The following is an 8721-nucleotide window of genomic DNA, read 5'->3' as shown; positions in this document are numbered from 1 at the left end:
AAAAGCAGGGTTATTTTTCCAGCAAAATGCAGTGAGTGGAGTTACATAATGCAAAGTTATGTGTGTCATGTCAATCATTAAAGCAGTGCGGTCTCTGGGTATGATTGATGGGGGAAATTACCCAATCATTTCTAATCTGGTCCGCATTTGTAGAGTAACTATAGGCAGTTTAACTTAATAGACTTAAATAAACTCAACCAGAAATTCCCAAAATGGCTGAAATTACATGGTGTGATATTAGTAACAGACATGTTCCTATGTCTGTTAGCAATGATGCAGCAATAGGCATCTGAAATTCTTTTCTTTAATTCTTTATTGGCCGCACTTGGGCTATTTATTTTAAATTGATTAACACTTCCAATACTAATATCATGCCTCAAAGTTGCTATTATTCTCAGAGTGGAGAAGCTATGCATTTTTACTCTCTATCCAAATCTGGGGCAGAGCCCACACAGTCTGTCCATGGTACAATCTAAAGGCAGCGCAGGAACAGAGTGACCTTGGCTATATTTGCATAAATAATTGAAGGTTTCAGGGCAGGTTGAGGAAGTGATTTCAAAGGCATGTGGGACCTAGTGCTTTATAAATAGAGGCACAGAGCATAAATGCAAGAAAGTTGTGATGAACCTTCATAAAATCCTGGTTTGGCCTTAACTGGAGCATTGTGTCCAATTCTGGATACTGCACTTTCAGCAGAATGTGAAGGATTTAAAGAGCGCCTATTAGGGATTTGTCATTCTGTATTGTTGTTAAAATACTTATGTAAGTAATGGAATGCACTCAAAAATAATTAAAAAACAAACTAAATAACTAACTAAAAAGAGTGGTGGAAGCGGGGTCTTTGAATATTTTTAAGGCGAAGGTAGATAAATTCTTGACTAACAAGGAGTGAAAAGTTATTGGGGGTAGACAGAATGTGGAGTTGAGGCCACAATCCGATCAGCCATGATCTTATTAAATGGCGGAGCAGGCTTCAAGGGGCTGATTGTCCTACTCCCACTCCTAATTAGTATGTTCGTAAAAGGTATTTGATAAAGTTCCACATAATAGGCTTGTCAAAGCCCATTGAGTAAAAGGGACAGTGACAGTATGGATACGAAATTGGCTGAGTGACAGGATACAGACAGTAGTGGTAAATGATTAATTTTCAGATTAGAAGAAGGTATACAGTGAGGTTCCCCAGGGATCAGTACCAAGACCACTGCTTTTCTTGATCCATATTAATGATTTATACTTTGATGTACAGGGCACAATTTCAAAATTTGCAGGTGACACAAAATTTGGAAGTATTGTGAACTGTGAGGTCGATAGTGACAGGCTTCAAGAGGGCATAGATAGGCTAGCAGAATGGACGGACAGCAGATAAATGTGAAGTGATATATTTTGATAGGAAGAAAGAGGAGAGGAAATATAAACCAAACAGTACAATTCTAAAGGCAGCTCAGGAACAGTGGGACCTAGGGTATATGTGAACAAATCATTAAAGGTGTCAGGGCAGGTTGAGAAAGTGGTTACAAAGGCATTTGGGACCCTGTGTTTTATAAATAGAGGCATAGAGCATAAAAGCAAGGAAGTTATGATGAATCTTTATAAAACCCTGGTTTGACCTTAACTGGAACATTGTGTCTAATTTTGGATATCGCGCTTTAGTAAGGATGTGAAGGATTTAAAGAGGGTGCAGAAAAGATTTACGAGAATGGTTCCAGGAAGAAGAGAACAGTTACTAGATGAGCTGGAGAACCTGGTGTTATTCTCCTTAGAGGAAACAAGGTTGAAAACAGATTTGAGATAAGCTTTCAAAATCCAGAGAGATAGATAGAGAGAAACCATTCCATTGGTGGAAGGGAAATCAGAGGACACAGATTTAAGGTGATTGGCAAATGAAGCAAAGGCAACATGAAGAAAAGCTTTTTCATGCAACGAGTAATTAGGATCTGGAATGCATTGCCTGAAAGTGTGGTGGAGACAGATTCAACCATGGCTATCAAAACGAAAGTGGACAATTAGTCTGAGGGGAACAAAAATTGCATTTGGGAAAATGGCAGGGGAGTGTAACCAGCTAAATTGCTACAGCAGAAATCTGGCATAGACATGATGGGCCAAAAGGCCTCCTCCTGTGCTGTATTGATTCTATGATTCTGTATTAAAATTCATGTCATTGACCTGGCCAGTTACATATTTTGTTCAAGTCACTATGATTTTTGAACTGCCTTTACCAATTTCACTGTTCCTCGGAGTTTGGTGTCATCTGCAAACTTGGTTGTCTTCCACTGAGTTTCTGTATCCTATAATTTATGTAAATACATAATAGTCATCACTCCAGGATCAAACCCTAGGACATTCCGCTCAGTAATTCCCCCACTTTGACATCACTCCTTTAGCAAGTTTCCTACCCTTCAGTCAATTAACTGTATCCATTCCTAAGGTTTACTCTGAATCTGTACGGTTCAGTTTATTGGTTGTCTTTTGTGTGGGAACTTGAAGTTCAGGTACTCTACGTCGTAGAGCTTTCAACACTCCACTTAGACTCCAGTGTCACTTAAACAAAGGAGTTAAGGATGTGGGTGAGACACAATCCATGTTGACTAATATTTATTAGACTGATTGTACAGATGATTTCAATGGTTTCCAGCATTTCTAAGGTTTTAATTTAGCTACATGCCCTGGCCTCATCATGCACGACCCCCCCATCAGCCCCTACCAGGCCAATCATTTGAAATTGGGACAGAGGCTAAACTTGGATAGCAAACTAACTTTTACCTCTGCTGCACTTCTGTATCCTAAAAGGTCAAAGATTGGGGCTGGCTAGATTGTTGCAGGACAGACCAACAAGTGGGATAGGGCAAATTTTTCAATGCTTCCCTTCCAGAGCAGAGGCTTGTCATCCACAAACATAGGGCCGAATGCCATTGCTATGATGTTGTAACTCTACCTCCACTTTACAGTCTCCTATGATGAAGCCAGCAAAACTGCCTGTCACATGTTTCAAAATTAATTCAACAACAAAAGTCCAGTACTTGCAGAGTTAATTGCATGAAGCAAGCTTTGGCAATTTTCCTGTAACTGAGATGTAAGTGCAGTAAATAGAGATTAGTTAATGCATCCATCAGATGGAAAACCAATGAGCAGCTGTCAATGAACCATGTATATTATTAATGAGTCATAAACAAATCCAACATCTGAAGTACCCAAATGGGTGCCTGCCTTTATGATGTTTTCATTTGGTTTGTGTTTTGATTTATGCCACCTTATTTTGCTGAACTCTGCCTAGATTCTTATGAAGTCAAGATCTGGGTGTTTTATATTTTGACAGGAGTCAGACACAATTCAAAATCTAATAATGATCCCAAAGAGAAGGCAATCTGACAATGAGGTCACATCCAAGCACTTAAAAACTCTTTGAATCTCATGTAATGAGGAGAAAGAGCAAAGATGTGGGACTAAATGGCTAACTCTTGCACAGGCATAATGGGCTGAATGGCCTCCTTCCATGCTGTGTCATTCTATAACTCTAATGCGACAATTAGAATCATCGAAGCAATGAATAAAACATTAATTACTTAATTTAAAAAACAGACATCAAACGAGGTAGCAAGGGCTCAAGAATGAATGGTAAACTGAAGATCATATGGCCCATTGAGCTTGATCCTCCAGATTTTGTACAATTTGCCTTTGTCAAGGTTTCTCCCCATTCCAACTACAATGTGCATTTAAATAGCACCTTTAACGCAGTAAAAACATCCATCAGGAACTTTAAATAAACTGACCTAAAGTTATGCCCCTGTGATACTTCCGTCCAGTGCCTAAAGCTATTGAGAAGGTTCTCCCAGACATGAATTAACATTAATCAGCCTGGATTTCACAGTGGGCACAGCCAATTGTCCCATCATAGCAGGAACCAGCACTGGAGTGTACAGTCTGATGACTTTCAGAAAGAGGGACTGAGGGATTTGGAGGAGGCTGCATTTGCTGCCAATGTGGTGCACGCACAGTTGTACTGTTTTATTCTGTGATGTCATTTTGCGTGACAGAGATCAGAATTCACATCAATTATATTTTTCAGTTCCTTAGATACTCATGGGACTAAGATTTTTATTTGTAATGAAAAATGAAGGTAGTGTGTTTTTAAATTATAATTATAGTGGTCATCCATCTGGTAAAGTAGCAAATCTCTATGTAGTCTCATCATTTTCTAAATATTAAAGCGTCAATGTACTTGCAAATTAAATAATTCAAAAACAGTTACTAATCAATTTGAAAGCCTTCAGACATTGAATATATAATCCTCAGATTCAGCATCTAATGCGTTGGCCTGACACTAGGTTATCTGGAAAGTTCATACATAACCAGAGGGTAAAGAACCTAATATAACACAGCGATTTATTAAGTGGAATCTACAAATTCAGGGCTCTTAGAGTTTTGAATACAATTGTAGTTTTGGGACTCAAATTGTTTAGCTTGAAAATCTCCACAGAAGCTTTTCTAAGGATGGATTTTGCTGGCATTGCATCTCCAGTCAATGATGTCATTGGTTTTCTGTGCGGACAAGTGGGTATCGGTGGCCATCTTGCATTGGTAGGAGGCACAGAGTTTGGAGAAAAGATGCGTAGGTAGGGTTGAGGAATTTGGAAAGAGGGTGGGGTTATTGTACATGTTGGGAATTTGGTAGATGGGGTTGCAGAATATGGTCCTGAAGGAGATGACAGTTAGTTTGGTTTAAGATAAACAAGCACACAAGAAATAGGAGCAGGAGTAGACCACATGGCCCATCGAGTCTGCTCTGCCATTCAATACAATCATGGCTGGTCCTGGGTTCCAATGAGAAAAGCTAGTTGGACCTAATTTCCCTTTCTATTTACTGAAGTATATCTTTGCGGGTCTCAGTTCCATTTACCCAGCTTTGGTTCCACATTCCTTGATACATTTACTTAATAAAAAATCATTAATTTAAATATTGAAAGCTTCTTCCAGTCCTTGTCAGACAACTATGTTGGAATCAGGCAGAGAGGTGAAGACAGACGACTGAGGGGCCCCAGAGAGTGCACCCAATATTTTCTTTTGCAACTTAAATAAAGTGTTAAAGTAGAGCCACACAACCCTGTCACCTTCCAAATATCATGAAGGAACAGGCAGCTGTTACCCACGAAATAAAAACTCAGCACTTTGAAGTGAGCCAGGAGGTAGGAAGCTGCAGTAAGCAGAATGTTTACTGGTCCAGATACTTTGCTGTGGTATGCGGCACTGTGAGGGTTGCTTGGCTCAAGATCTATTGCAGCCCAGCGCAGAGGGCAAGGGGATATAAGTCTAGAAATAGGTACCTGCTCTGCGTCTGACAGTAACTCGAACCTCAGCCAGGAAGCGACTCAAGGCAGTCTCTGCAAAGGTAAGAAGGAGTTTAGATAAATTACTACAGGGACACAATGGTCTCATATTGGTTGTGTAACAAGAGAGGGGTTTTATAACTGAGATACTTACACTGACCTGGGGTCTAACACAATGTGTGTTATAGCTGAACTTCAGTGTATAAGAGAGAAAATGTTATATCTTTCTGTTTAGTAATAGGTCACTAATGGAGAGCGGGGCTGTTATCATGAAACTCAACTCGAATACCCATTCTGACGGCTCCATTAACAAAATGTTACTGAGATCAGGCAATCCAAGTCCTGCTGTTGTGGTTTATTATTAAAACACACTAAGTAGCTTAAACCAAATTACTCCTCAATTAGTATTACAGAATGGGAGCTTGATGTCACTAAAGTCAAGTCTGGGTGCGCATCCACTTTTAATACCAATTTCTCTCAAGTTGCTGTCTTATGCTGTGCTTTGTTTCCAAGAGCATTAACTGGCCTTCGATAACAACAACTTGCGTTTGTAAAGTGCCTTTCACAACCTCAGAAAAACCAAATCGCTTTACAGCCAATTAAGTGCTTCTGATGTGGAGTCACTGCTGTAATTTAGGAAACGTGGCAGCCAATTTGTGCACAGCAAGCTCCCACAAAAAGCAATGAAATAATGGCCAGAAAATCTGTTTCAGCGATTTAGGTTGAGGGATACGTATTGGCCAGAACAGTGGGGAGAGCTCCATTTTATGTCTTTAAATAGTGTTGTGAGACCTTTTACATCTACCCGAGAGGGCAGGTGGGGCCTCAGTTTAAAATTGAATCCAAAAGACAGCACCTCGACAGTGCAGCACTCCCTCAGTACTGTGCTTTGGTGTAAGGCTAGCTTTTCTGCTCAAGCCTCTGGAAAACAAAATTTGCCATGGATCCCAAGAAGGAATCATTAGGATAGGCGTTTACAAGCTTAATCAAAGAGGTATGCTTTAAGGAGAAGTTGGAGAGGCAGAGATGTTTGTGTTGAAATTCTAGTGCTTGGAACCTAGAAGGCAAATGACTTGCCAGAGTGTCTGTTATTCATGCTCAAACCTAATCTCAGTACATTGAGCAGGGTCTAGGTGCAGTTCTAAGTTACACAGACCAGGAGGAATCTAAGCTTCTTCTAAATAGGGAATACTAAAAGCCAGTTGGGGCTTCCGCTCTTGATCAGTGTATCCATTACATCTCCGTTGGAGAGTAGGCGGTGTATATAGATTAAGTAAGGGCAGCATTGGACTGGATCGTTGATATCCCCATGTTCAAACAGCCAAGTGATACCCACTGTTGAGACTCAAATGCAAGCACAGCCTGGATACTGCAGAGTGCCCAAGGAGAGTTTGTGCTTTCATGGCAGGTGGAGAGTGAATGGGAGAAAATATAACAAGAAACTTCAGAACATCATGAAATGTTATTTCAATCACATTTACTTTATTTTTAACTGTGTTACAACTAACAGATATCCAGTACCCCTGACAATCCCCTCATATAACTTTGGCAGTACCGAAAACCTCCCCAAGGAGGAAAACACCATGAAAAAGATATAAAAACAGTATCATTTCTCAAATACTTTAACCCCTTTTTAAATTGTTCAGCAAAATGTTTTTGAAATTTTGCCATGAGTCACTGCGTGCTAGAGTGTTGGGGAAGGTGTCTCATGGTTACTGTTTGGAGTGTAATTAGAAGCTAGCTCTGTTGGAATTCATTTGCAATGGCAAGGAGGGACAGGGATGGGGGTGGGGGTTCATTAGTGTGTAGAAACTGGAAGAGTTACGCGGTTTCAGAAAAGTGAGTAAACAGGAGTCCCTTGTTCAGCAAGTGAAGCTTCCTCCTGGATGGTCCTGGAGCCTCCGAGAATTAAAGGATATAATCTCCCGGACATGATCATCAGCTAAACCCAGGAGGAAGAAAATAGCGTTAAAAATGGTGTTCGTTTCCTTCAAACGCTTTCATTAGTTACAAAAGTATCAAAATGGGTGGCAAAAAAATAAGATGTTTGATCTTTAGTCAAGAATTATCCATTTGGGTAACAAGGAACCTGATTGCTATAGGATTGGCCATGTGCGGAGCGGATAAATGTCTTGGACAAATAATGACCGGAGTGAGGGAGGGGGATGGTGGGGACAGCTGGAGGTCCCAAATTCACAGAATCACGGAATTGTTACAGCACAGATGGGAGCAATTCGGCCCATTGTGTCTGTGCTGGCTCTTTGAACAAGCAATGCACTTAGTGCCATTTCCCTGTCTTCTCCCTGTAACGCTGCATATTCTTCCTTTTCAGATAATAATCCAATTCCCTTCTGAATACCTCAATTGAACCTGCTTCCACCACACTCTCAGGCAGCGCATTCCAGACCTTAACCACTCTCTGCATTAAAAAGTTTCTTCTCATGTCTCCATTGCTTCTTTTGCCAATTATTTTAAATTTGTGCCCTCTGCTTCTCAATCTTTCTGCCGATGGGAATGGTTTCTCCCTATCCCTGTCATGTGATAAAGCTTCCTGGAATATGGCCACATGGAATTGACAATTCTAACTGGAAGTTAAAGAACGTCGCTCATTGCCATCAGGGTCAGGAGCTGAGACCCCATTTTAACTAAAACTAACCGTGTGACAATTGTCTCTTCTCATTTCGAACATAGGAATAGGAGGGGACCATTCAGTCCCTTGAATCTGTCCCACCATCCAGGGAGATCATGGCTGATCAGTGACCTAACTCCATCTACCGTCTTTGCCCCATATCTCTTAATACCTTAGGTTAACAAAACTCTATAAATCTCAGATTTAAAATTAACAATTGATTTTGCATCAATTGCTGTTTTCTGAAGTGAGTTCCAAATTTCTACCCTTTGCATGTAGAAGTGTTTCCTAACTGCATTGCTGAACGGTCCGGCAATAATTTTTGACTGTGCCCCCAAGCCCTAGACTCCCTCTATATTTCTCAGTATCTGCCTTAACTGCTCCACTTCATATCTTGAGAACTTTGATCAAATCACCCCTTAATCTTCTAAATTCCAGGGAATACAATCCTAGTTTGTGCAATCGCTCCTCGTGATTTAACCTTTGGAGTTCAAATATTATCGTTCTGATACATCCTGTCCATTCTGATTCTGACCCTAGACACTGGCTAAATGTGCTTACAATTCGAGATGACTAGCAGACTGAAGCAAACCCATGTCAATGAAAATAATCATGTTTAGTTTGGCTTGTTTCAGTCTGGTTTGTGAACAGCTCTCAAATTGAGCCCAAACATGATGGATCTAGAACAGCTGTTTAAGAAAACAAATGTACCTGAACTGGTGAAGTGTTTAAGGTTAGTTGGAGCACTAAACTCTGCAAGAATATTCAAAT

Source organism: Carcharodon carcharias, chromosome 25, assembly GCF_017639515.1.
Source record: "Carcharodon carcharias isolate sCarCar2 chromosome 25, sCarCar2.pri, whole genome shotgun sequence".
In the NCBI taxonomy this organism is placed as follows: Eukaryota; Metazoa; Chordata; class Chondrichthyes; order Lamniformes; family Lamnidae; genus Carcharodon; species Carcharodon carcharias.
Note: the sequence above shows the minus strand (reverse complement) of the source record.